Below are 27484 nucleotides of genomic sequence, written 5' to 3'. Positions count from 1 at the left end.
CCTTTTCGGCTAAGAGTGTAGCACGGAGGTTTACGTAAAAGCAGATTGTGCTGTATGGTGTCAAATGCTTTCCTGAAATCCAGAAATATTCGAAGTGTATAGATTTTGTTTTCAATGTTCTGTAGAATGTATTCTTTAATATGGAGTTGAGCAGATTCAGTAATATATTTTTGCGGAAACCATACTATTCTTTTGCGATTATTTTCTTCGCTGTTAGAAAAACCTGTTACTTTTTATGCACTAAGCGATTTTCGAGAATACAGAAAATACTGATGTAGGTCTGTAATTGTTTAGATTATTAAGCGGACCCTCTTTATGTTTGCAGTAACTTTAGCAAGTTTCATTTGATCAGGAAAACGCCAGATGATAGCATTGGGTTATAAATATGTGTTAGAGGAATAGCGATAATGTGACATATCATTTAACGACTTCGACTTAATGTCATTGGAGCCACAACCACATTGATATTTTAATGACATGATTAATTTTTCCACCTCGTGTTGGTCAATAGGAACGAGGAAAACACTGAATGAACAATCTGTCACTGTAGTATAGTTCTCGCAATATGTTTTTGCGTCGTTCGCCATACACTGAACAACTGCAATGAAGTGTGTGTTAAAGGTGTCAGCAATTTCTGATTTACTTGTACCCGGTTTTTGATACTTGATTCTTCTTGATTCTTTATTTTATTAATCAACTTATTTATTGTATCCCACAAGAGGCGTGCGTCTGCTGGATACAAAGCAAATTTATTCATATAGTATTCTGTCATAGCTATTTTGATATATTTGTTTAGAGTATTGCGGAATGTTTTATAATTACGTAGATTATTTGCATCTCCGGAGGATCACAACATTAGGAATAGGTTGTTTTTTAATTCAATTTTGTTGTATAATTCTACTGTCACCCATAGCTTTCGGATTCTTTTATTTTTTATTTTTTGCGGTGCTTAAAAGGAAAGCACTTGTTATAAATAGAGGTCAAGTACTCTATGAATTTGTTGTGAGATTTATTTGCATCAGTTTTTTCAATAATCGGGCTCCAGTCCATTTCAGTGATTAGCTTCTTAGATTGTTCCATATTATGGTTGGAGTAAGTCCTGAGGAGTACTTCATCCTTAATTGGGACCACACGATTGCCAGGTCAGAAGCAGAATATTGAAAAATCATCACTAATGTAGGCAGTAATCGCACCTGCTTTAACATCAACAGGTTGGAAGCTTGTGGTACATAACTCTATTTTTTCAGATGCAGCGGTTACTCTGGTTTGTGTGGTATTTACATTCATACAGCCATAAAATTCGATAATTTTATTTAAGCGTACAAAGCAGCAGTTATATAATGACACAATAATGTTTACATCACCCACTAAAATAGTTTGCAGGCGAGAATATAAAGATCTGTCCAATAGTTTCTTAGTGAAATTCAAAAAGCTTTCTGCTGAACCAGAAGGAGGGCGATAAACATTGCCGGGCCAGCATGGCATCGCTCACTTTTGCTTGGTGATTTCGTGCGTACCTTCAGTAGTTTAAATACTTAGTGATGCGCTATTCACTGGCGTCTCATTTCGAAGCTCAACTAGCTTAGTGCACGTGTAGATAGCCACTCCTGAAACTGCCTTCACTGGCGCAAGGCAAGAGTTATCTCGCCTTTGTTGACAGTGAATGCGAGATGCGGCGCGCTAAGTGATGAGACCCTAGTCTCTACGGTTGCAAAATCGATATTCTCAAGACCGCTGCTTCTCTGCAGTGTTTTTTATGATTGGACAAGGTGAGTTTTTAAATTATGGTATTGCGCTCGTCAACAGTTTTGTCAATTTCTTCTGCAAAGTTTTCTGTGTATATTGCAAGTACGCATTTGGCTTGCAACAACACAACCTTGCTTCCTGTCTTTATTGTTGGCCTTCCTTTTCTCTCGCGCACGGAATTAGCGAGCCTCACCGGTGACCACCGCCGGTGACGCACTCCATCACTAGAGTAGGATTGGCTACTCTGGTGCAGTATCTGGTCACTACTAGGGTGGCTACCACTACCTCGCACATGCAGACTTCAATTACCTCACGGCCCTCAATTTTCAGCGGCTGCGAAGCAATTGACCACGGCGGTGGTCAGATCTACAACGCAGCAGAGGGTCCTAAGAATCTCTGGGTCTGAACAGGTCGCCATTGGTACCTGAAGTTGACAACATATAACGCTAGAACGTTATCCAGTGAGGCTAGTCTAGCTCTACTATTTGAGGAGCTGGGGGGTGTTAAATGGGATTTAATAGGGCTCAGAAACGTCAGAAGAACAAATGAGGCCTATGCTGTGCTAAAGAATGGGCACGTCCTTTGCTATCGTGGCTTGGTTGACAGAAGAGACTGGGCGTTGGGCTCCTAATCGACAAAATCATAGCTCGTAACATAGGGGAATATTATAGCATTAATGAAGGTGTGGTCGGTATGGTAACTAAACTCAATAAGCGGTACAAGGTAAAAGTGGTACACGCTTATGCGCCTAAAAACAGACATGATGAGTCAGTTGAGAGCTTCTATGAAGACGTGGAATCGTCAATGACCAAGGCAAAAACACACTAATTTATACTGATGGGCGACTTCAATGCCAAGGTAGGAAATAAGCAGGCTGGAGACCAGGCAGTAGCATATCATGGCGTTGATACTGTAAATGCCACAGGGGAGCTATTAGTAGAATTCGCAGAACGCAATTATTTACGGATCTTGAATACCTTCTAACGAAAATGAGGGAACCGTAAGTGGACATAGATGAGCCCCAACTTCGAAAGAAGGACGAAATAGACTTTGTGTACTGAGTGATGATTTGATTGATTTGTGGGGGTTAACCTTTCAAAACCACCATATGATTGTGAGAGACGCCGTAGTAGAAGGCTCTGATAATTTGGACCACCTGAGGTTCTTTAACGTGCTCCCAAATCTGAGCACACGGACCTACGACATTTCCGCCTCCCTCGGAAATGCAGCCGCCACAGCCGGGATTATATCCCGCGGCTTTATACTGAGTGCACATAAGGAATCGTGCAGAATGTGGAAGTGCTTGGCAAGGTACGATGCAGTGACCATAGAATGGTACGATGTCGGGCTCGCCTAGACTTAAAGGAGAAACGACAGAAACTGATACGCAAGAAGTCATTCAATGAGCTAGCACTGAGAGGGAAAGTACGCGAATTCAGAGTCTCACGTCAAAACAGGTACTCGGCTCTTATCGAGGAAACCAGCCTTAGTTTTGACGCAAATAATGATAATCTGACGATTATCACTACGTAGTTTGCATTTGAAGTTGGAGGTACGGTGCCTGGACAGGACAATGGCAAGCTGTCCCAGGAGACAAAGAACATCAATGAGCAGCGTCAAAGAATGAAAGCCTCAAATACAACAGACAAAACAGAATTGGCAGAGTTACAGAAGTTGATTAATAAGTGTAATGTTATGTTAGAAGTAAAAAGGTAATGCACGGAGAAACTTGAACACGCTCCTGAGTCATGAGCACCTGAATCATGAGGCGAGGGCAGTTTACAGAATTAGGCGTTTGTCGTCGGCGCCGGAGTTGGTTTGCATGCGTCCGAACCACCGGACAAAAAGAAAAAAAGCGCGTTGGGTGATAATGTAAACGGAACAAAGGGGACAGCCAGCATTTCTTCGTTCTATGCACATGATGTTTGATGGGGCGTCGGAATGCTAAGTCCTTGGCTCTCTAAAAGTAGCTGATCGTGAGGAAGAACACAAGTCGCCAGCGGGGAGCTTGGTGGGGTGCGGAGGCGAAGCGAATGGCTTTTGCCCATGTTGCAGCCGTCTTTCGCCATGAAAAGCCCACAGCACGCGCTCAACGCGCATTCGTCTCAAAAAGAAGTGGACCGCCGTGAGTTTTGACGATGGTCACTAGTGGATAAGTTTTGTTTTGAAGTTTGGTTGGGACCGTTTAAGTTGGTTTTGCGTTTTCAATGTCTTTTGTGGGTATCTAAGCTACTAGATAACGTTCAGGTAACTGATTTTAGGTTTTGTTTATTTCTTAGGCATTGTATGTTTTGGTTTTAAAGGTAACCGTTGTGCGGTTGCATGACGACCCACCTAGGAACGTTTGTCAAAGAAAAGCGACGTTAGAAACGGATATTGAGTCAGCGCGGAGACGCAAGGATATTCCTTGTGAGTTTTTTCAGAGTTTATGCGGAAGTTTCTTTTCTTAATTTAATGTTCTGTTCGAATATGTCTAGTGTGTAAGTAAAATGCAGTAAAATACGGGAAGTATTGTGAATCCTTCACAATACTTCCCGTTTAACTAAGAATAGTTAATGCAACAAAATGAATTACGGAATATTAGTATTGAAGTCTTTAAAAGAATGAAGAATTTATGTCAATGTTCTTTTAGTCTGACTCATAAATTTCTCTAGGGCGTAGTAAACATATGCGTGACTCTAGTCCAGAGAAGAGGCGCCATAGGAAAGAACAACTGATTCGGATAATTCTAGACTTGGCACCGGCTCATAAGACATGTTTCTTTCATTTCGCTTCTTTCTCCTCTGCTTTTACTATCAGTGAATGTTCGTACGTCACCTACAAACACACACACACACACACACCCCCCCACACACACACACACACACACACACACACACACACACACACACACACACACACACACACACACACACACACACACACACACACACACACACACACACACACACACACACACACACACACACACACACACACACACACACACACACACACACACACACACACACACACACACACACACACACACACACACACACACACACACACACACACACACACACACACACACACACACACACACACACACACACACACACACACACACACACACACACACACACACACACACACACACACACACACACACACACACACACACACACACACGCACACACGCACATATATATATATATATATATATATATATATATATATATAGCTCACGGCTGGTTATTTTTTCATCCACTTTTCTTTCTTCGTATTTACATTCCATTGGTTCTAATAACTTCCTCTGTACATTCCTTGGCATTACTGTCTGTTAGATCTCAATAATATTCTGTTAAAACACGAAAAAACGAGCCCTTAGGTATACACTTCTTCCCTTATATGTATGTATATATATATATATATATATATATATATATATATATATATATATATATATATATATATATATATATATATATATATATATATATATATATATATATATATATATATATAAACTTTTATATAGTGAATAATGCAGGCTATTTACAGCCATGTTACATGCTGTCATAATAATGCAATAGTGAGTGGGAGGAACACGATACTCTGTGTCATGGTGCTCTTTGGTCACACTTAGTTTTTTATGCCAACAAAATCACATACAATAATCACCTTTCTCTTTGAGCGGGCCATATTGCCGCGGAGCTCGCAATGTATCCCTGAATTGTCTCCGGCTGATAAAACACTCTTACGGTTCGCAGGTGAGCCTGGAGCTTTTCTACAGTCTGCTGTACCTGTGCCGTGTGATGCTGTACCTGAACTCGGCAATGAATCCCATCCTCTACAATGCCATGTCTTCGAAATTCCGTGATGCTTTCTTCAGTCTCCTGGGTTTCCGTCGGCGTAGCCTAACGCCCCAGTGCACCACTCAAAGTTTCCAGAGCAGTTTTAGCAATCATGCGGTTCAGCGACCTGTCCTCTGAGGCTGAACTGTGAACATTGGATTGACAGGGTTGGCCTATTTCAGTGGCAATTGTTAATTTATTATGATGTAGTGTCTAACTCAGCAGGAAGTTGCATGTTAGTATAGTGGCATGTTACGAGTATGCTACTGCATGTCAGCTTTTCTTCATTCTGACTTACAGACAGACGCATATAACCGTGTGATTGTCATTCGCCTTCGTGATTTGGTGACAAATAAAGGAAGCTAATTTGAATTCATCTGTGTTCATCGACATGAACTGGCTTGGAGGTGTGTTATCAACACGTAACTCAGGGGGTCATGACACGGCCGCTTGATCTGCCCCCTTTCGCGCGGGCTGCCGAGTCGTCTTCCGAGCAAAAAAGTGCGCGTGAAAGCAAAAGTTGACTGACTGGCCACGACGGAAGGTGAGGGCGCTGCACATCGGCGAGGTAACCGCACTTGCACCTAATTGCCTGCGTCGCGCGAAGGTGTAATCCCACCCATACTCCCTATTTTGTGACAGTATGGAACCGAAGCTCAAGTTTCAGGAGCGACGACAATGCCTCGCCTGGCCCTGATGGCCAGCTTCAGAGAACTTGAGGATAGGCGCTGCAGAGGGTGCAGGCGATTCACTGTGTTTAGCCGAAGCGGGAGCGCGTGCTACACGCGCAGAATGCTTTCGGCAGACGGCGCGGGGAACTTCAGCACCGTGCCGACAGCTTGGCGCCCAAAAAGAACAGCTCGCTGTGCGTAGTTACATTTCCGCGATGGCAGAGGCGACCCCATGGAAGCGTCGGCGAGGTTCAAAATATTGTTGTGTCGTGGGCTGCCACAACAATGCAGACAAAACCAAGAGACGCTTTCCACGTGTAAAGCTGTATCAGTTTGCCCCAACTGTGGGGCTGATTGGTGCATCAATTGACTTCATCATTTATGTAGATGCACACCGTGGCTGCGTGCTTGCACTGTGCTTTAATGCCAACTTTGCAGCTGCATGTGCCTTCTCGAATACAAAGATCCTGCTTATTCTGGCATCACCATTCCAACTATAGGAGAATAAAAAATGGATAGCCAGTCGCCACTGTTTTTCACATGCAACTACTTTCTCAAGATTGCCTATATATATTCAAAAGCGTGTGACATGGCTGTGCACGTTTCAAAGCTAACCTCAGGTTTGCACTTCCGCCAAAATATTTAAGGAGCACGTACAAAGTAAATATTAAGGTTTGAGAATATGCTTGAGAGTTCATTTCACTCCACAGAGTGCTTTGAGTGTGCGTTTACTTACGCGCTAATTGCGAGTCACACGACCGCTACCACAGTGACTTAAGGCGCGTTCACACTTGGCCTCAAAGAGAACGAAACAGGTCAAAATCTCCGAAAACAGGCTCGTTTCGCCGCCCAAGCGGCCGGAAAACCTCGCCGCGTGGCCGGCACGCAAGAATCACTCCTAGATCGATTTCCTCGCCACGCGAAACCGGATCCGGTTTCCGCTTCACTGCCTTGGCTGCCCTAGATCAAACCACGTGACCTAACCAGCTGGCCGCAGATTCAACATGACAGCACAGGCATCGGCGGTGGCTCGCATCGGCTCAAGTCGCAAACTACCCGTGCAGCACGACGAAGCTTGATGGCCTCAACGAGGACGCGTTCATCGAGAGCCTGACTTCGATTACGATCACCGAGAACTCTGAAAGTAGACGGTACAGCGACAGCGAGTCAGCATGTGCCAACGTGTCGCGCGTTTGTATACAGCCAGCTGAATGTTCCGCCGCCGCAGCAGGTGCGTTCGCTCGAGTCGGTTCTGCTGACTTATTTCCCGAAACAACGTTTGAAAAGGTGTGAGATGTTTTTTTTTTTCTCTACCTTGCGTGAATAACTAAAATTCGGTACGAACTTTAGTGCTCAGAAAGCAGGTATAATTTGAGTTAATTGTCAGGGTATCGACGGCAGTGGCAGCGGAATCGGGCAGAACGAATGTGAACATCTTCGACACACGTGACCATGGCTTTGCGGCCGATCCGACGTTTTCGTTTCTCTTCCCTTGTCAAGTGTGAATGCGCCATTAGAGAGCTGTGCGTTGCTGCACCGCGCCGCTGCCACCTGCTTTTGCTCACGCCGCTCTCACCGCATATGAATTTTTGAGAGACCACGCTGTCGCCGCAACCACCGACCATTAGTTGCGACGCGCCCCCGTTTTTCTGACTTGATGCAAACTAAGAATCTAGGCAATAATTACATCACCTTATCTTCTTTTCTGCTGCTTTAGGATTTTTCGGAGTGGCTTTCGCGGTGTCTGGACTGCTATCTTATGTTCGTATTTGCATTTCCTGTATATATAAGCACCCTAAAAAAGCTTCTGAAGATACACAATGGATCGTGTTAATTTCTCGGCGTTTCTTAGTCTTTTCACGTTCTCCGTGGCGCCAGCACGGTGTTTCACGTGACATGATTAGGGCACATACTCTCTAATTTTTAATATAGGAGAAATATCAGTTGTAAACTGTTTATACCCAACCTATCTATGCATTCACAGCCACAAACCCTCCATTCTGTCTCGCACGATTATTACGCCAGATATACGTTTGATTTCGCTTCATTTTATGAGTTGTTGATTGCGCAAATAGAAATAACAAAGTGTAGCCCATGAGCTCAAAATCCTGATAGGATTAGTACTCAAATATTGCCCACGTTCTCCATGAAGACATGTCGAGGAGATACCGCCTGTAAAAAGTTTTGTAAAATAAGTGTAGTGAAGTGTATTGTGTATCAAAACCAAAGGAAGAGGCTCCAGAATATTTCATCGCACCAACGGGCGAATTCTTTACAGTAAAGACAACACAGCACCTCATAAAAAAGGCCAGCCAGCTTCAACACGTTTTTTGTACATTTTTTATGGCGAGAATACTTATATGGACACTCTCCACAGGCTTTCATCGTCCCTGTCATGTTCCGCATAAAACCGAAATCGATACGTTCGTACTCAACCACTATGCTGTTCCCACGGATAAAATCTCGTGAGCATTGAGAGAAACGCTGCTGAAGCATAGATGAAACAAGCGGCTCATCTCTATCTCACGGAGGGCGCATGCGATAACATCACTCCGCGTGCGATGCCTACCGTCGATCGCTCCTCGATGGCAGAGGAATCACATAACTGTATTTTGCTAGACGAAGGAGTATAAATACATACTCAGGCAGTAGGCACTGTGGCAAGATCTGCAGGTGTTAACTTTGATTATAAAGGCGCAGTCGCAAGTGTTAGCGTGCGTTATTTCGGGAGGTATCAGCGAACGGCTCGTGTACCCGTCTAGGCGCTATCGTATCACTGCAAAAACACTGCTCTTTTCCCGGTAGCGGCCATATTTCCATATACCAGCGTTTTGCAGTTTCGGGAGATCAGATGAACAAGAGTTAGCTGCAGCCCAAGTTCGTTATGGGGCTGCGTGCTTCTAAGCACGGTGCAAAGTGAGAAATATACGAAGGGTTTTCTGATCATAAAACTTTTTATGTTGCCTCAAACCTAGCGTCTTTCCCCTCAAATACCCGAGATGGAAACTGTTTTGAACGTATAGAAAGTTGATAACGCTCCAGTACTGGAATTTAGCCTCACCTTTTGAGGAATTTGAATGTTGTAGCAAATTTTGCAGTGTAGACACGCTCCTTCTTAATTTTTGCGACGTTGTGCTTGAATGCCTATAAAAGTATGTGTCCCAAAAATATATTAGAACCCAACACACACATGATACCAATAAGATATAAGTACTTTGTCTCGTCGCAAAAAGTGCTTACGTAAGAATCGCCATTGATAATGCTTCTTGATTTATTGCGTTGAAAAGTAAAATGAAAAGGCTAAAAACTTCGTTTTGAACAACATCTTCGCTACTTTTACAAAAAAAATCTATCTAGGGTCTTGAGGGTGGTTAGTCTCTTTGAGTCCTGAAGCTGCAGCAAATGTAGTTAATTATTACTTTAAATCTGTTTTTGTACCGATAACGGCATCACTCCATTTTCCGCGTGCAGCAAACTACTCGCTATTTTTAATCTTGAATTAGGTTCCTCTGGAGTGCATAACCTTATACTAAATCTTGAGGTTTAAAAATGGTCCGACCCAGACAGTATTTCCACTATGTTTCTAAAGTGGTACGCAGAAGGTTTTATATTTTTCTCTAATACTTGAAAAATCAATAATCTCTGCAGCAGTTTCACTGCTATGGGAATCAGCCAATATATCGTGCCCGTATTTAGATTCGAAACGAGCAAATAATACTGAAATGTGGGTGAATATTTTACTTTCTACCAGCTCTAAACCTTCAGAGTGTATCATTAAGACGTACATGGTAGGATACCTAAATGCACACAATATTTTTTCACGATCTCATTAGCACGGTTTTCATGCTGGCTATTCTACTGTGACACAGTTGTTTAAATTTAGGCATGACATTGCTTCTCACTTCAACAATCGAAAACAGGTTAAACTGTGTTATACTGTAATGTGCTCAGTAAACCTTAATGAAAATCATTACTGATTACTGTCCAATTCACATATGAAAATATGATTATATGTCGCGGAAATAAGTGCGTCACAGCGCACAAACAGATGCTCGCAGCGTACCTTCTCTGTCCTCAAGCACGCCCTAACATCCCAACCCGTCCTCTCCCATTTCAGCGAGAACCAACCCACCTGTTTCCATACCGATGCTAGTGGCCATGGGATTGGTGAAGTTTTTTTACAACGGGATGACGCTTCACCAGAGAGAGTAGTTGCCTATGTAAGTGGGGCTCTCATGGCTGCCGAGCAGAATTACTCCCTAACAGAGCGAGAATGTCTTGCTGTCATTTGGGCGGTTGAAAAATTTCAGCCACATATTTACGGACGCCACTTCACAGTAATACCAGATTATCACGTCTTATGCTGGCTATCTTCACTGAAGAATTTGTCTGGTTGTCTGTTTCGCTGGATACTCTGTCTGCAAGAATACAATTTTGATGTCGTTTATAAGTCTGGCAAGAATAATCAAGATGCAGACGCTCTCTCTCGCCGTCAAGCCTGTTTGGTCAATATTTGTCACTTGATCTCGATGGTGTGTCAACCGCTACGTTATCCCAACTAGCGGTTGCTGGCACGCTACCTTCGTATAACTACACTCAGTTCCTCTCGCGCCAGCGTGATGATGCGTACTGCAACCGCATCATCCAACATCAAAGTGGCAGGTTGTCTCCTCCTAATGCCAGATCACGTTAACGATGGCAATTTTAAATACGCAACAATGTCCGACAGCTTTACGTTTACACCACTGATGGGCATCTCTCGGTTCCAGGTATTCCACGTTCTTTACGTCACAAAGTTCTCAAAGCCTTTCAGGATGACCCATGTGCAGGACACTCGGGATATCTTAAAACACACATCCGCTTTAGGCAACGTTTTCATCGGCCTGGCCTCTCTGCCTTTGTAGCCAAGTACGTTGCGTCTTGCTCTTTGTGTCAATGGTGGAAGCAACCAGCTTCAAGTACAGGTTGTCTATTGCAGCCAATCCCTTGTCCCGAGACACCTTTTGCCATTGTTGGGACAGATTTACCCGGGCCTTTCCCAATCACGCCAAGAGGTCATCGCTGCATAGAGACAGCAGTCGATCACCGGACAGGGTACGCAGTGACTGCTTCTGTACGTAAAAGTTCTGCCTCAGATGTCACTGATTTTCTTTTCAACGACATTGTTTTATGGCGTGGTACACCACGCGTCCTGTTGAGTGATCGTGTCAAGACCTTTCTGTCCGCAATCATTGAAGTTTTTCTGCGAACCGTTGTGACACAGCACACATATCACCCTTAAACTAATGGGTTGACTGAACGATTTCATCGCACACTGATCGGCATGCTTTCGATGCATAATGCGACCACACCATGACAACTGGGGCACAATTCTTCCTTGTGTGACATTTGTGCACAACACATCTGTCCAACAAATCACTGGTTACTCTACCTAGTGCACGGCCGTGCACCAACATTCACCATCGACAGAAGCGTAGCCAAGGTGGAGAGGGGGGTGGGTTGGGAGGTTCAAATCCTCCCCAAAACTTTTCAAGTAAGCGCCTCCCCCCTCGCCACGTACCCACATTTTTTTTTTCGTAACTTCGTGCTGACAAGATTCATAAACTAAGCGGTGTTACTATCACAATATCATTTCCGGGCGCTTCTACAGTAAATAATGCCTGCACATAAAAAAATGTGTCGTGTCTTCGTGAAGGCTTTCGTACTCTGTGCGGTTTTGGGCAGATATCTCAGGCGCGAGCGTTGTACAGTGGCTTGGCTACGTGATTGATGCTGCAGCGGTGGTCATACGTGTACCCACTGGAACAGATCTCCCCGGAGTCGATATCTACGATAACTTTCGCTAAGCAGATATTCGTTTTAGTGGTAAAAGCCCGACAAAGTTCTAAGGACTCAAAGGCCACGTTCAAGCATATTACAGTGTGACTCTTTGTACTTGTGCTAAGATATACTCAAGCCAGAGAATAACATTTCTATCAAACCTTCGCACGTTCTGCTACATCTAAAGACACATACACGCACGCACAGGTCACAGAATATTTGGTTTATTCACTGAACTTGCATGCGAGTGTACAGTATATTGATAGATAGATTTATTATGCCCGAACGGCTACAGGCACTCCGAAGTGTCTAATGACGAAGGTGCAACACAGGCAAGCGTGCAGGCCAATCGCAACCATAGAAAAGCCTACTAACATACTCATCGTGTAACTTTAGGAGATAAATAAATTCGAAATAAGTTCGAATCCCTGCAGCGGCGGCTGCATTTCCGATGGAGGCGGAAATGTTGTAGGCCCGTGTGCTCAGACTTGGGTGCATGTTAAAGAACCCCAGGTGGTCAAAATTACCAGAGCCCTCCACTACGGCGTCTCTCATAATCATATGGTGGTTTTGAGGCGTTAAACCCCACATATCAATCAATCAATCAGGAGATAAATAAAAATGGTGGTCATAAGCCTGATTGCTTGAATAATGTATGGAGTTTAACCCCCCTAAACTGATTGCTTGAATAATGTATGGGGTTTAACCCCCCTAAACCAGCATTTGATTATGAGAGACACCTTGACGATAAATGACAACTTTAGGGGTCTGGAAACTTCGACCACCTTGGGTTTTTTAACGTGCAACCGAATCTGAGCCCATGGGTCTACAGCATTTTCGCCTCCATCGAAATTGCAGCTGCTGCAGCCAAGATTCAATCCCGCGGCCAGGTGGTCGTAAATCTTAAGCAGCGTATTAAAAATGCACTGTGTCACACAATGGTAGAACAAGAGACTGACATACAGCTGAAACAATTGTACAACCCTATTGAAAATCCTGGGTTGGTGGATGCTGGAATCGTTGGTAGATATGGTGGAAAGAATAGTGGATATGGTGGAAATATTAGAGGATACGGTGGAAATACATTAGTAAATATGGTGGAAACTCTAGTGGGCATAATGGCTGAAAATGGCGAGAGTGGAAAAAAATCATGGCAGATGGTGGTGGTGAGCCAATGGTGGTGACGGTGGAAAATGCCGGCTCATGATGGCTAGAGTGGAAAAAATGGTGGCAGATGATGGTGGTAGTGAGCCAATGATAGTGACGATAGAAAATGCCGGCTGATGGTGGCGCGGCAAAACGTGTTCGAGGCTTGGTGAGCAAGGTGAATGACGCTGGCGTGATGGAATCTTGGTGGATGATGGTGGCATGATGAAAAAGCACATGACAGTACGTAAAATCACTTATTTGTAGTGTTTAATTCTTGAATGCTCAGAGATATATGTTTACGGTCAAAAGAAACCTACGCTGTTCATTACGCTTTCTAGCACGTTTATTTATCTATTCCTGTGGTGTCAACAATTCTTCGATTTTAGAAGAGCGTAGAATCTGCGCCCGTGAATATGTTTACATTTCGCGCACGCACTTCAGTTTGACATCCACGATGTGTTTCTTTGTTGTGATTTTTACTACAGGCGTCACTTCGAACAGTGACAATAAATGTTTTACATCGGCGCGCAGTTGTCATGAAATAAATGAGCTCCAGTTCGCATTTGCCCCTCTCAATGTCAGAGCACAACACAGTGGTCACTTGATGTCGCCACGCTAGAAACGCAACTCTCGCAATTATTGGACACTCTATTGCTTGAGCCATACTTTTCAGTTAACAAAGTGCGTGCGAATATGCATAAAGTTTCCCTTTCGACATGAGTCTAGATGAGCCCCAGTGAATTTGAATTCACCCTTCTGTTCTACCACTATGATTTCCACCAAAGGTAAGTACTACCGACCGAGCCCGTACAAGTGTTAACGGAACATTTGGGCTTCACAATACCTAATTTTTACGAGTGAAAAGGACAATACAGCACAGATGTGCATCATTTACCCTAAATGAAGCCTTTTTTATTGTGTACGATGTCATCGCAAGAAGCAGCTAACATCGATGCGACGCGCTTGCAGCACTTCCACCAAATACACACTTCCTCTCACCGACAGCCACCGGCCGTACTCGCCGGCACTCAACTGGCTCTGATGCGATAACACAGACTCGTCAATTCATATGCTAACATAACCAATATAATAGCATAATCTTTCTGGCGCACTTCATTCGTTTTGGCCAAGCAGTTATGTAGTTGTTCTTAACGACAGAGTAACAGCAGCGTGCTGGCACGACTGTGCTGTGCCTTGCGCGAAAAAAAAACATCACAATGGATTGCTTAGGCGCATCTATCGAATGAGCATAGAAGCGTACGTCATAAACTTGAACAGATATCGTCCTTTGGAAGAAGGGAGAAACGGATAATAAACTTTGCAGTAACCGCCTATAAACTCTACTTACTCCTCAGTTTACTGCTTTGTTGTTTTTTCTTGCGGTTGTAAATTGTAACAAAAACATAGCGCTGTTGCCATTATCGTTGTGGCAATTGTTACAGGCAGCAGTTGGTCGTGTTTATCAAATGTGCAAATGTTAGTAGCAGGTGCAGATTCCGTTCATCTCAAGTGAGCGACAAACAGAACTGAAGTTAAACAATAAGTTTATGAGTTGAATACTTGCTTAACACCGCACCTGCCATCTGTAGACGCAGCGCAGGGGTTAGTGTGCTCAGTTGGGAACTCGAGTGTGACAGGTTCGATTCCACCCTGTGGCACCATTTTTTCTTGGTGCTTTCTACAAATATTTTCATGACTTCTTCAGTGGAAGCTCGTCACGGTGATTCTGATGCTGCTTCGCGCTCCAACATTGCCGTCTGGAGCGCACCGTCCACCATCCGCTCCACCATACGCCACCATACACAATGTGCCACCAACATACCACCATTTCCAGCACCATAATCAACAAAAAAAGTGGTGGGTGGTGGAAACCACCAATCTCACGGTGGGCGTTTATATATATATATATATATATATATATATATATATATATATATATATATATATATATATATATATATATAAGGGAGACAAGTTTATACTTAATGGCTCGTTTTTTCGTGTTCTACACAATATGATTGAGATCTAACAGACAATAATGCCGAAGGTATAGTGGAAGTGATTAGGCCAATAGTAATGTAAATGAGAAGAAAGAAAAGTGGGTGAAAAGATAACTTGCCATAGGCAGGATCCGAACCTGCGACCTTCGAATCTCATTAATATTGTGTAAAACACGAAAAAACAAGCCCTTAAATATAAACTTGTTTCCCTTATTCATTAACGAGGGTCTCGTACTGGCGGACTTGGTGCCTTTAGGTTGTATACGGGGGACTATTGGTCAGCTGCCAGTTAGTAATAAGTTCACGTGCTACGTGACGCCAACCAGGCTCATAAAGAGTGTGCCACACTCGCCGCCATGGCTACTAGTGGCGCTGACGGACACTCCCAGGGTTAAATTGACACAGATACCCAATAAAGTGGCTGGCGGGATAGCTGTCGTAGTAGCTCAGTGGTAGAGCATCCAACGCGTTGTTCGAAGGTCGCAGGTTCGGATCCTGCCCACGGCAAGTTAACTTTTCACCCACTTTTCTTTCTTCTCATTTACATTACCATTGGCCTATTAACTTGCCCTATACCTTCCTTGGCATTATTGTCTGTTAGATCTCATTAATATATATATATTTATATATATATATATAAACGAACAAACAGATAAAGCGAATATATATATATATATATATATATATATATATATATATATATATATATATATATATATATATATATATATATATATATATATATATATATATATATATATATATATATATATATATATATTCGCTTTATCTGTTTGTTCTCTTGTATTCGCTTTATCTGTTTGTTGTTTATCTGTTTATCTAGACATGGCTAAATAGGCAGACCAGGTGGTTTCTGCAACTAGCAATATAGTGTACAACTAAATTGCGCAGAAGAAACGTGGGTGATGTGTCATCTTGTAAAATTAAAAACAATATACAAAATAACGATAATAGTTTACAACAACTGAAGAAAACTCTGTGCAAGCAACGTTTAACGTAGCAGAGACCCCTGACATACTGGAACAGTATTGCTTATCTTTTTCAATTTACACGAAGATTGACACGCGTATAGAGCCGTGGTGTTGTGGTAGTCACAATCGTTATGGCTTTTGAAATTGTCGAGCTCGTTTTTGCAAAGCGTGCGCGGAAGGAGGACCAAGGCACTAAAAACTTGGTGAAACCCCCTGCCTGAACTTTCTTTCCAAAAAGCGCACATGTCTTGCAGAAAGCTCCCTGATGCCCCGCCGCGGTGGTGTAGTGGCTAAGGTACTCGGCTGCTGACCCGCAGGTCGCGGGATCGAATTCCGGCTGCGGCGGCTGCATTTCCGATGGAGGCGGAAATGTTGTAGGCCCCTGTGCTCCGATTTGGGTGCTCGTTAAAGAACCCCAGGTGGTCGAAATTTCTGGAGCCCTCCGCTATGGCGTTTCTCATAATCATGTGGTGGTTTGGGGACGTTAAACCATACACATCAATCAATCTATCAAGCACCCTCATGATACTGCAAATACATCAGCCAGATAAACATTTCTAGCCAGAGAGGTTGGAACTTATGTTAGCGCTTACTAACTCAGGGAAATGTTTAGCGCCTGGTTTCTATTGCGTCATTATCCAACGTTATCTGGTCTCGTCGTCTTGTGCAACGCCTGGCGTCTTGGTCCATTAAACACGTAAAGACCAATGTCGTTGTCAGAAATCGCGGTTTTCGTGCATACTTCATGCTATGATCGGTTTTCAGGAGTTCTATTGGCACATGCGTTGTATTAGGGCAGTGCAGAACTACAGCTGGGAACTGTTTCTTCGGTTGCGGTAGCTTTTTCGCCAGTTTTAGAGTGTGCACTGGAGCAAGCGTCACCATTCGAGAAGAAATCATCAAGTGCTACCTTATGGCTTGTCGGCGCGACCATCGAGTCTCGTAGAAGGGCACTGATTGACACAAAACAAGACCTACCAAACAATACGTCTAGGCAGCGTATTTGAAGGGGTCGACGTCGCATTGCAAAGAAGTAACGCGCACAGCAAAGTTCGGCCAGTGAAACTGAATGCGAGAAACGAGAACTTTGGTGACGATACATGTCAGCTAGTATGTTCCCGTCTTAAACCCCAGCGCTCGTTTCTCCCATAGCGGAATGATTCGCGGGTATATATTTCCTCCGCTTCGCTTCAGGTGCCAGTAAAGTCGCGCTCGCCCAGTATTTTACTCAGCACGTAAAACGTCTCGCATTTGTGATTGTGCCCCTACAGAAGAATGATAGGTCCTATTGCGTTGTGATGGCATACCACAAACTTGATTGAACTCAAAGGAGTAGATGCCAGCAGTGAAGTTTCAGTGACTCGGATCAGAATGCCCAAAACAGACAACTGACAGAGACGGATGGTGCACAGTACAGCGTAAATAAACTCGGATTTGACGTGCTCGCAGTTCTCGTCGGAGTTCACACGTTCCAAGAAATTGATTATGGCACACTATGCTCTGAAGAAGACCAGATCTCATTCCTTCATCACAACGGATCACCCGAGAATATGTGTGGTACGAGGCTTCTCCTGTTCGCGCCCGCGTAAGTGCTGCAGACATGAATTCACGTCCTAGTTAGAACAGTGTATACATAGCATATTTATGCTTTGCGGTAAAATACTTTGTGCAGTTCTCAATCTGTAGACGTAAAGGGAAGTGACGGCTGCACGCTTGCAAACACCTGATGACACCTTGCCCTTGCCGCAACGCCATCATCACTTCAGGGAGCAGGACGAGGAAACCTTCGAGAAAAAAAAAACGAGAACTATACGCGTGTTTGCGCATAGTTAGGTTTTTTGGTGCATATATGCCACGAACAAGCTACTTCGAACTGAGCAGGTCTAGCGTGGTTCCCTGTGCAGTTTCCATTAAGACCAACTGAACATCTTTTAAGAATCACTGCCTTGCCCTGGCACGTTGCATGATAAAACCTCTGCGGCTGCAGTACTTCATTGCTATCAAAAGTCACAGTGAAACTGCATGTGAGTCAAGATTGCGAGAAAGTCTGTCCGAAAAATAATGCATGCGAAATCGTGTTGCGAGCAAGCAGCATAAATTACAGAAAATATTTATTGCGTATCGCAAACATGCTTGGATGCGGGCAATAAAGTTAAAAATGTTCACTAAAAGCTATCACCACGTCAAGGCTGCTTCAAATTTAAAGCTTAACATGAAATTCATTCCCGTTGTGTTAATGTTTATTGAAGCAGGAAAGTCACAACGAGGTCGCAACGGAAAATGGCCGTACGGCAAGTCTGGCAAAGGCAGCACAAGTTCTCACGCAATCAGGGTGCGGCGCTTTACGTTCTCTTCCGAAGGCGCATACGCGTTGGTGAATATGCTCCACTACAATGCCTCTGGGGTGAATAGTAGCCATCCTGGCTACTCAGGGAGCAGGCGAAATGAGGGGGTCATAGTTAAGCTTGAGACGGTCGACGTGTACGGTCTCGCGTCCTCGGCGGTGCAAATCTGGCGATTGTGTTAGGGGCTCGACGACGTAATTCACCAATGAGGTCGCGTCAATGACACGTTATGGACCATGGTACCGGGCCAGAAGTTTAGAAGAGAAGCTAGGAACGTGCGGGGGCACCCAAAGCCACACAAGGGAGCCAGCACGAAACGTAGGAACTATGTAATGAACGTCATGTCGAGTCTTTTGTAGACCTTGAGCCTCACTTGTCAGATACCGAGCCAACTGATGGCATACTATAAAAAAAAGGGTGCGAGAATGGAGAAACGGGCTCCGCAGTGACTTCCTCCCTTTCGGGTGCTTTACCCGTCGCGCCCTCTCGCAGCAAGGACCAAAGGAGCAACGTTCCTCCTTCAGTGTTCAAGTTTCTCTTCAATCACGGGGTCTTGCGCGTGCGCATGCGCACGCCGATGCGCAGCCGCGGCAGTCATGCATGCGCAGCCGCGGCCAGTCACGAGCGATTACTTTTACCTAATATTGATGCAAGCAATGCAGGAGTGACGTTTTTTTGTTTGCTTGGCGTAAAGTAAAAGCCTCTTATTTTTGTGTTTATCGCCAGGCTCTCGCACGATGCTCCGCACACTTCTGTGTTTGTCTCGTGTTGTTTCATACTACCAATTTGTCACGAATACAAGCAGCTCTGCTTTCCAAGCAGTCTTGCTTTATCGATTACCTTAGACTGTACACAAATAATGGATGTTTTCGGTGTCTACATACTTGCTAAGCCAACGCATATTTAGTTTCGCACGGTGCCAACAACACTCCTAAATTCAACGAGGCGTATAAAAAAGCATCACCCTTAATATTTCAACATTGTAGGAAACCTGATACCACTGTGCAGTCTATGTGTGAGAGCACGATCATATAAAATTGATAGAGTTATACGTGCCGCTACCGCCATATGGATATTATTTGCAGTTTACCCCATTCGAATATGGCCGCCGTGGCTGGAAGTCAAACCTGCGTCCTCCAGCATAGTCACAGGACACCCAATAAGGCTATGCTACCACGGCCGGTGAAAGCGCAAAAGGAAACAGGCTGCGAAGTTTCACCGAGCGTTTATTTGCCAGACTAGGTTACAATCATCAGAAACGTTTTAAAAATCATCATAACTACACTTTAGTGAAAAGTAAAGCAATGACTTCAGTCAGTTAAACCAAACTTTCAATCGCATGCGTTGTGCATTGCCCATGCCAGCGCTGAGAGGTAAGACGGAATTATGCACGCGTGCAGTTTGCCTTTCTCGTCTATAATTCACCTTTGTCGTGAGAAACTCAACACAAAATGCACTTCTAGTAACAGCTGTGCACAGCAGGTAAGTACTAACACTCACTCGCCTTTGTGAAAAGGGTATTCCAAATCCAGAGTAATAGTAACCATCACAGCCACAGCGCTAACAAAATTGTGGCACGCACTATGACTGCAAGTTGACACGTGAGGCGAATGGCGAGAGGCATCTCAAGCAGAAAAGTATGTAGGCACACTATGCTATAACGTTATGGTAAATTTGCGCACTGCAGCGCTAGTTGTCCCACTCAAGTAATAGAGCTGCCGCGAGGCCAACATCCACTGCCATCACTCACGAAAAAATACCGTCGGATGTGAGGTCATCACTTATTTCTCTCGCAAGACCTGCGTTGTAACGTGCATATAGACTGCTAGGATCGTCCTTACGACGTTGTCATTGAAGGGCTAGTGGTGTACTGTATCCATGACTAACGGTCACACTTGTGGTAAGCACGTAGAAAGAATATAAGCAAACGTTAACACGAAACAACTAAACAAGGTCGACGCGACCACTGCAGAACACCTAACACGACGGAGACAAAGTCTGGTCTGCATGTGGCGCCCTCTCTAAGTAACAACTGGAAAAAAAAAAAGACGTGACCTCCGAAATGGCTAGCGCAAAGCAAGCGTTTGCATTCTTGGAGGCTTCAAGAAAAAAATAACTGTGGCAGTGGTCAAGAAATGGCGCATCGTTCGGAATGCTGTTGGTATTCTATGCACGATTAGGGGTAATCGTTTTCGCAAAAACCTGATAGGCTCTAGTAACTATTTAGTTCATTACTATGCCACCTTTGATAAAATTCCGTTTGTCTAAGCATTAGATACAACATATTTACGTGTGCGCGTGTTGTTGTATTGCCACAAAACATGAAGAAAGTTGACGAAAACTTATTTGTAACCTGTGCCATTATGGTCAGTCGAAATTCATTGTTATATAAGCGTGTCAGCTTTCGTAGTAGGGTGTAAGTAAACACGTCTAAGTGTGTGCCGCTGTGGAGAATGGTCGTTTGTACTCTTGTTCAATAAGGCCACTTTACATGCGTACTATGCGTATATGTGCACATTGTGTGCATGTGTAGCTAAATGCATTGCATCAACAATTATTAAGCATCCGGTGGCAGTGAGTAATCTACGAATGGGTTAAGCGTCCGGTGTCAGTGAGTAATCCATGAATGGGCTGAGTCGCAAACTATACGCAAGGAGTCGTGATGGTAGGTATGACAACGTACGTCGCCGCGGGCCGCTTTTTTTAGTATCAATCAGTTTCTCCACATGGCGCCAGCTACCACCTACTTAACGGCTGTGACGCTCTCACACCTCCAGCTACTTTTATAACGTTGAACATCTATCTATCAACACTGCACTAGTAAGTCGGAATGGTTTCGCTGCGATCGAGTCTACGGTTAGGAGGCAAATCTCGCAACCTGCGCCCCCGTAAACACGTGGATAACGTCGCTACACTATGTGTCTCTGCGAGAAATAAATACAGAAAGACTAGCATGCACTCTTCGGGTGAAGACTCTGCAGTATTCGTTTATTTAAAAGTGAACGTCGCCTCGCTGGCTGAACAAAACCTACTTGCTCCGTCGTTCTCTTTCGCGATGTATTCATCACCACAGGTTCGTCTGCTTGTTTTTATAACCGTTTCGTTTGATATCAAGCTCAGCGGGACCGTTTTTGTAACTGTCAGGGCCGTGTTCTTCTTATCAGTCAAGAATCAATGCATTTGCTAAGCCTACTCACTTCGCTAACCTGGGGTCAGCTATCTTGATTTTCATTGGGAGGAACTTGTTTCTCTGTGGCAAAGGGAGCAACATTTCTCTATTTAAAGATGAACATTGAGGACATCGTCATTCCTACCTAAATGGAGAGAACGTCACTCCATTTTTTAAGAGTGTAGTCTTCAGCGTATCTGGTGACTTCAGAAAGTGGAGAGCACTGAGATGCATTAGGGTGGTAAGGGAGTATAGTGTCCAGTGGGTGGGAATGTTCGCGGCTGTACAACAGAAAGAACAGGGAAAAACCGGTAGTCGCTTGCGTCGCGGTGTTATCAGTGAAGGTAACAAAAGGTAATATAGCGTCCCAGTTAGTGTGGTTGGAGGAGGTGTACATCATCAGCATGTCGCCAAGTGTGCGGTTGAACCACTTAGTGAGACCGTTTTTCTGTAGAAGGTATGCGGTAGATTTCCGGTGGATGATGTTGCATTCAGCGAGGATAGCTTGGATGACCTTGTACTTGGATGACCTCCGACAGGAACACTCGACCGCTATAACTGAGCGATTACCGTGGAGCACCATGGCGTAGAATGAAGCTGCGGAGAATGAAGAATGCAAATTCGTGGGCGGTCGCTGCCGGTAGAGCTGCAGTCTAAGTGTAGCGTGTCAGATGATAGACGCCAACCATAATCCACTGGTTTCCAGAGCCACTACATGGCAGGGGGCCATGGAGGTCGATACACACGTGGTTGAATGGGCGAGCCGGGTACGGGAGCGGCTGTAACATGCCAGTAAGGTGCCGCGAAGGTGTTCTGTTCTGTTGGCAAGTGGTATTAGACTGAACGTATTTCTGCACAAAGCGATACATTCTTCGCTAGTAATATCGTTGACGCAGCCTTTCGTAGGTTTTCAGAACACCTGCGTGAGCACTTTGGGAATCTGCGTGGAAATTCATGCAGATGTTAGAGCGCATATGAGTAAAGACAGGAAGGAGCCACGTCCGACCACCAGGCATGCAGTTGCGGCTGTACAGAATGTTGTCTCGCACGGAAAAGTGGCTGCTTGCCGGCGTAGCGCTCTCGTGGAGGGGACAGCAGATGGATCGGCAAGGTATTCGAGTTACGAGGCAACGTAAGGGTCTTTACGCTGCTCCGAAAGCATGTCAGCGGTGTCGAGTGGTGACAAGGTGGTGAAAAGGGGCGACAGAGAAGCCACATCTGGTGTTAGCGGCAATCGAGAAAGTTCATCGGCATCCGCATGCTTGCGACCGGAACGATATACGACATGGATGCCCTATTCCTACAATCTATGTGCCCAACGCCTCAGGCGTCCGGACGGGTCTTTGAAGGTGGACAGCCAACATAGAGCGTAGTGGTCTGTGTTCACGTCGAAAGGACGGCCGTAAAGGTACGGGTGAAACTTCGTTAACGCCCATACTATTGGCAAACATTCCTTCTCTGTCACGGAGTAATTGAATTCAGCCTTCTTGAGAGTGCGACCTGCATAAGCGACTATGTATTCCGCTTGGGCGCCTTTCCGTTGTGCCAAAACTGCACCAAGACTGACGCCACTTGCATCGGTGTGAATTTCTGTGGCAGCAGTGGGGTCGTAGTGACGAAAATTAGGTGGTGAGGTCAGCAGGCGGCACAGCTGGCGAAATGCGTCGTCACATGCAGGTGACCATGCAGACATACCTTTGCTGTTGGAAAGCAGACTCGTCAGTGGTGCGATGATGCACTCGAAGTTGCGCACGAAGCGACGAAAGTAGGAGCAGAGACCAACGAAACTTCTTAGGGCTTTCAGTGATGTGGGCATTGGGAAGCCAGTGAGACCTGGAAGCTTATCGGGATCCGGAAAAACACCGTCTCTTGTGATGACATGTCCCAAGATGGTTAGTTTTTGTGCTGCGAAGTGGCAGTTCTTGGTGTTAAGCTGTAGGCCTGCAGAAGTTAGACGCGTCAGAATTTTGTGAAGACGACCAAGATGTGTCGGGCAATCAGCTGAAAAGACTACGATGTCGTCCAGGTAACAGAAGCAAGTCTTCCACTTGTGGGCACGCAAGATGGTATCGATCAAGCGCTAAAATGTTTCAGGTGCATTGCAGAGCCCGAATTGCATGCCTTTGAACTCATATGGCCCATCCGGCGTTACGAAGGCTGTTTTGTGGCGATCACATTCAGCCATTGGTACCTGCCAATACCCAGAACGCAGATCCAAGGATGTAAAGTACTCGGCGCCTTTTAAACAGTCAAGAACATCGTCTATTTGTGGTAGCGGGTAGACATATTTCTTTGTAGTCTTGTTTAAGCGCCGATAGTCTGCGCAAAATTGAAACGTGCCATCGTTTTTCTTTACCAGAACCACAGGTGATGACCGAGCGCTTTGAGAAGCCTGTATGACTCCTCGTTTAAGCATGCCATCGACTTGCTCCGTAATGACGTGGCGCTCTTCGGCGAAAACGCGGTAAGGACGCTGTCGCAGAGGTGAGTGTGAGCCGGTGTCAATAGTATGAGTGATAGTCGTGATGCGGCCCTAAGCAGCTTCTTGAAAGTCAAAAGAAGAGCGAAACTTGGTAAAAAGAACAACAAGTTGGCGGCGATGCGAGGGGGGACAGTCTGTATCAATAGCATTGTCGAAGGCTGACGAACTTGATGACTCAGATGCATGAGTGATTGCGGCAGTGTGACATGGGGTTTCGTTGGGAAGAATAATATCATCGATATGGTTGACAGGTTGTACATGTCCTAAGGTTCCACCCCGAAGTAAGCCAATGGGGTAGTTGCAGTGGTTGATAACCAGCACTACGGTTAAATCAGACGCAATTGTAAGAACAGCAAATGGGAGAACGATGCCCTTGCGTTCAGTAAAAACCGGAGATGGCGCAAACACCACCGTGGCGTCAGGTTGCGCCACACATGAAAGGCTAATAGGGACTGAAGCTTCGCGAGGCAAGGTGATGTCGTCGTCAGCTATGAGTTTGCAGAGCAAAGGAGAACGGTCGGACGATGGAAATTCACATGTTGGCACAAGGGAAACTTCCACACGTGAGCAATTGATGATACCTTCATGACATTATAAGAAATCCCAACCCAGGATGAGGTCATGAGAGCAAGATGGTAGAACAAAACATTGGACGACGTACAAAACGTCTTGGATGACGACGCGCGCCATGCACACAGCCAAGGTATGAATGCATTGCGCGCTAGCCATGGACAACGCCATGCCGCAGAGAGATGTGGTCACTTTCTTCAGTCTCTGTCAAAAGTTTGCATTCATCACAGAAACGGCAGCCCCGGTATCAATTAGCGCTAGTGTGGCGACTCCCTCAACATCAACCCCAATAACATTTTGCGGCGAAAATGGAGGCCATGAGAATGGTGCAGAAGTTGCAGCTCTTGCCTTCTGAACTGCACTTATTAGTTTTTCTCCTTTGGAGGTGGTCGACGACGCATAGGCGATGACGATCGGTGACGAGGAGACGGGGAATGAGCAGTTTATGGGCGGCGATCCGAGTCGGAGTGCCTCTGTTCATATGCAGACGTGGTGGCCTGCTGTGGCGCGTAGGTGGAAGTTCCGAATTATGCGTGCGCAGGTGTGGTACGGCGGCAGCAGAAGCGTGCAACGTGGCCAGCGATTCCACACGCGAAGCAGATATGACGATTGTCTCGGGTGCGCCAATCATTAGATGGATGGAAAAAGCGAGGTGGTGGCCTGTAAACTGGAGGCGAGGCCGGAGGAGGTGGAGCCGATATGGCGACTAGATGCGGTGGGGGCCGCGCGACCACAGCTGCCTAGCTGAGAGGTGAAGGCGGCGCAATTGGTGCGTAGCCGGCAGTTGAGAGATCAGATGGCACCGAAGTGCATGGGTAAGAAGCCGGAAATGTAGGTAGTACATTGCGAATTTCGGTGCGTGTGGCCTGCTGCAGTGCCGAAGGCAGGCTTGCGGTCGGCGCCTCGCTATGCGGCAGCAGGGAGAGCTGTCAGGCGACTTCCTCCATGATGAAGTCTTTGATCTGGTTGGACAGAGTTTCTTGGTGAACGTTGTCATGTGTGAGTGCGACGGCCGAGATCGAATCTGGTGGTGGGACACTCTGTAGGGCGATTGAACGCTGACATCGCAATTCATCAAAGCTCTGGCACAGGCTTACAAGGACTGCCACTGTGGTGGCGCTTTTCGCCAGCAGCATCTGCAAAGCGCCAATCTCGATGCCCTTGAGAATCTGTCGAATTTTCTCTTGTTCAGGCATAGATGGATTAACACGCCTGCAGAGGTCGAGCACATCCTTAATATAGCTGGTAAACGTCTTGCCAGGCCTCTAAGCTCAGTGGCGTAAATGCTGGTGAGCGCAGAGCTTGCGGATCTTTAGTGAGCCGAACGCTTCGGTCACGAGGGTCTTCAAGGTGAGCCATTTGGTGATGGCGGTTTCGTGGTTGGTAAACCAAAGTTTAGGACGTCAGCCAAGTAAAAGATAACATAGGCGAGTAGTGTCATCGTCCCACTTGTTGCTGGCACTTACGCTGTCGTACAAGAAGAGCCTGTTTTTGACGTCTTGCTCACCACTGCTTCTGAAGATTGGTGGGTACCGTAGACGGGTAGCGCCAAGGCAGGTAGACGGGGCAGCCGATGGTGTTGGCTGTGCTGGTATGGGCTGGTTGAAAACTGCTTCAGTCATGCTGTGTGGTGGTCTCTCCGCCAACTTGCGAGAGCGGAGCTTCAGGTCTGCTAGGGGATCTCAGCAGCCTTTACCAAATGTGATGATGTTTATTGAACCAGGAAAGTCGCAAGGAGGTTGCAACAGAAAACGGCCATACGGCAAGTCTGGTAAAGGCAGCACACGTTGTCGTGCAATCAGAGCGCGGGGCTTTTCATTCTTTTTCGAAGGCTTTTACGCGTTGTTGCGTATGCTCCACTACACCATAGCATGTAGCCACAAACATCGACAGTAAGAAATTATTTCCTCAGCGAAGTAAGCAAAACCGAAATTATGTTGAATAGACACACAAAAAGTCACAGTTTCACAAGAATTAGTGTGATAACAACAATTTCGAACGTAACACTGAGAACAGCAAGCCTATTGAAAAGTGCAGTGTGCTGCTCACATACAAATGACGTACAAAAACATCACACGCAGGACGATACCGAACCAACATCGTTTACCGCTCAACACGTAACACGCTGTTTAAACAAAAACGAAGCAGAAAACGTAATCACAAGTACAAATGGGTGCAAGCTAACAAGTGTCCCAGTTGTTATACCCCGCTGTGTGTGGAAAATGCGCTCTTTTCGTAAACGAGGCCAGTGCAGCGAGTACAGTGACCTTTGTCACTTCGCTCACTGCACTGGCCTCGTTCCGGTAAAAGCTGAAGGCACAAGATTTTCCCCACCCAACGATAAGCGCCCACGCACAAGCATTTATTCCCCCCCCTTTTTTTTCGTGGGGCAAAATACGCGTGGGAGATAAGCGCGTGTTGGTGCATCGCGACGAGCTGGCTGCTGAGTGCAGGTCGCTTTTTTTCTTTGTCTAGTGTTTAGATACCTATATTTATGCGGTGAGGGAGAGCAGCGGCGATAGCGAAAAACCAGGCTTAAAGGCAAAACCCCATAAAAGTGAAATTGCACGTGACAGGGACGAGCGCTGCTATGAGCGACAAAACAGGGACTTCGCGGTAAGTGTCGCGAGGTAGATTTCGTGCCATCACTCGGGTCTCCAGATTTAGAAACGATCGCCCATCGCCCGGAAGTGCTGTGCTAAGA

This window comes from Rhipicephalus microplus, chromosome X (assembly GCF_043290135.1).
Source record: "Rhipicephalus microplus isolate Deutch F79 chromosome X, USDA_Rmic, whole genome shotgun sequence".
Classification (NCBI taxonomy): Eukaryota; Metazoa; Arthropoda; class Arachnida; order Ixodida; family Ixodidae; genus Rhipicephalus; species Rhipicephalus microplus.
The sequence above is the reverse complement of the archived record's forward strand: the minus strand, read 5'-3'. Positions refer to the sequence as shown.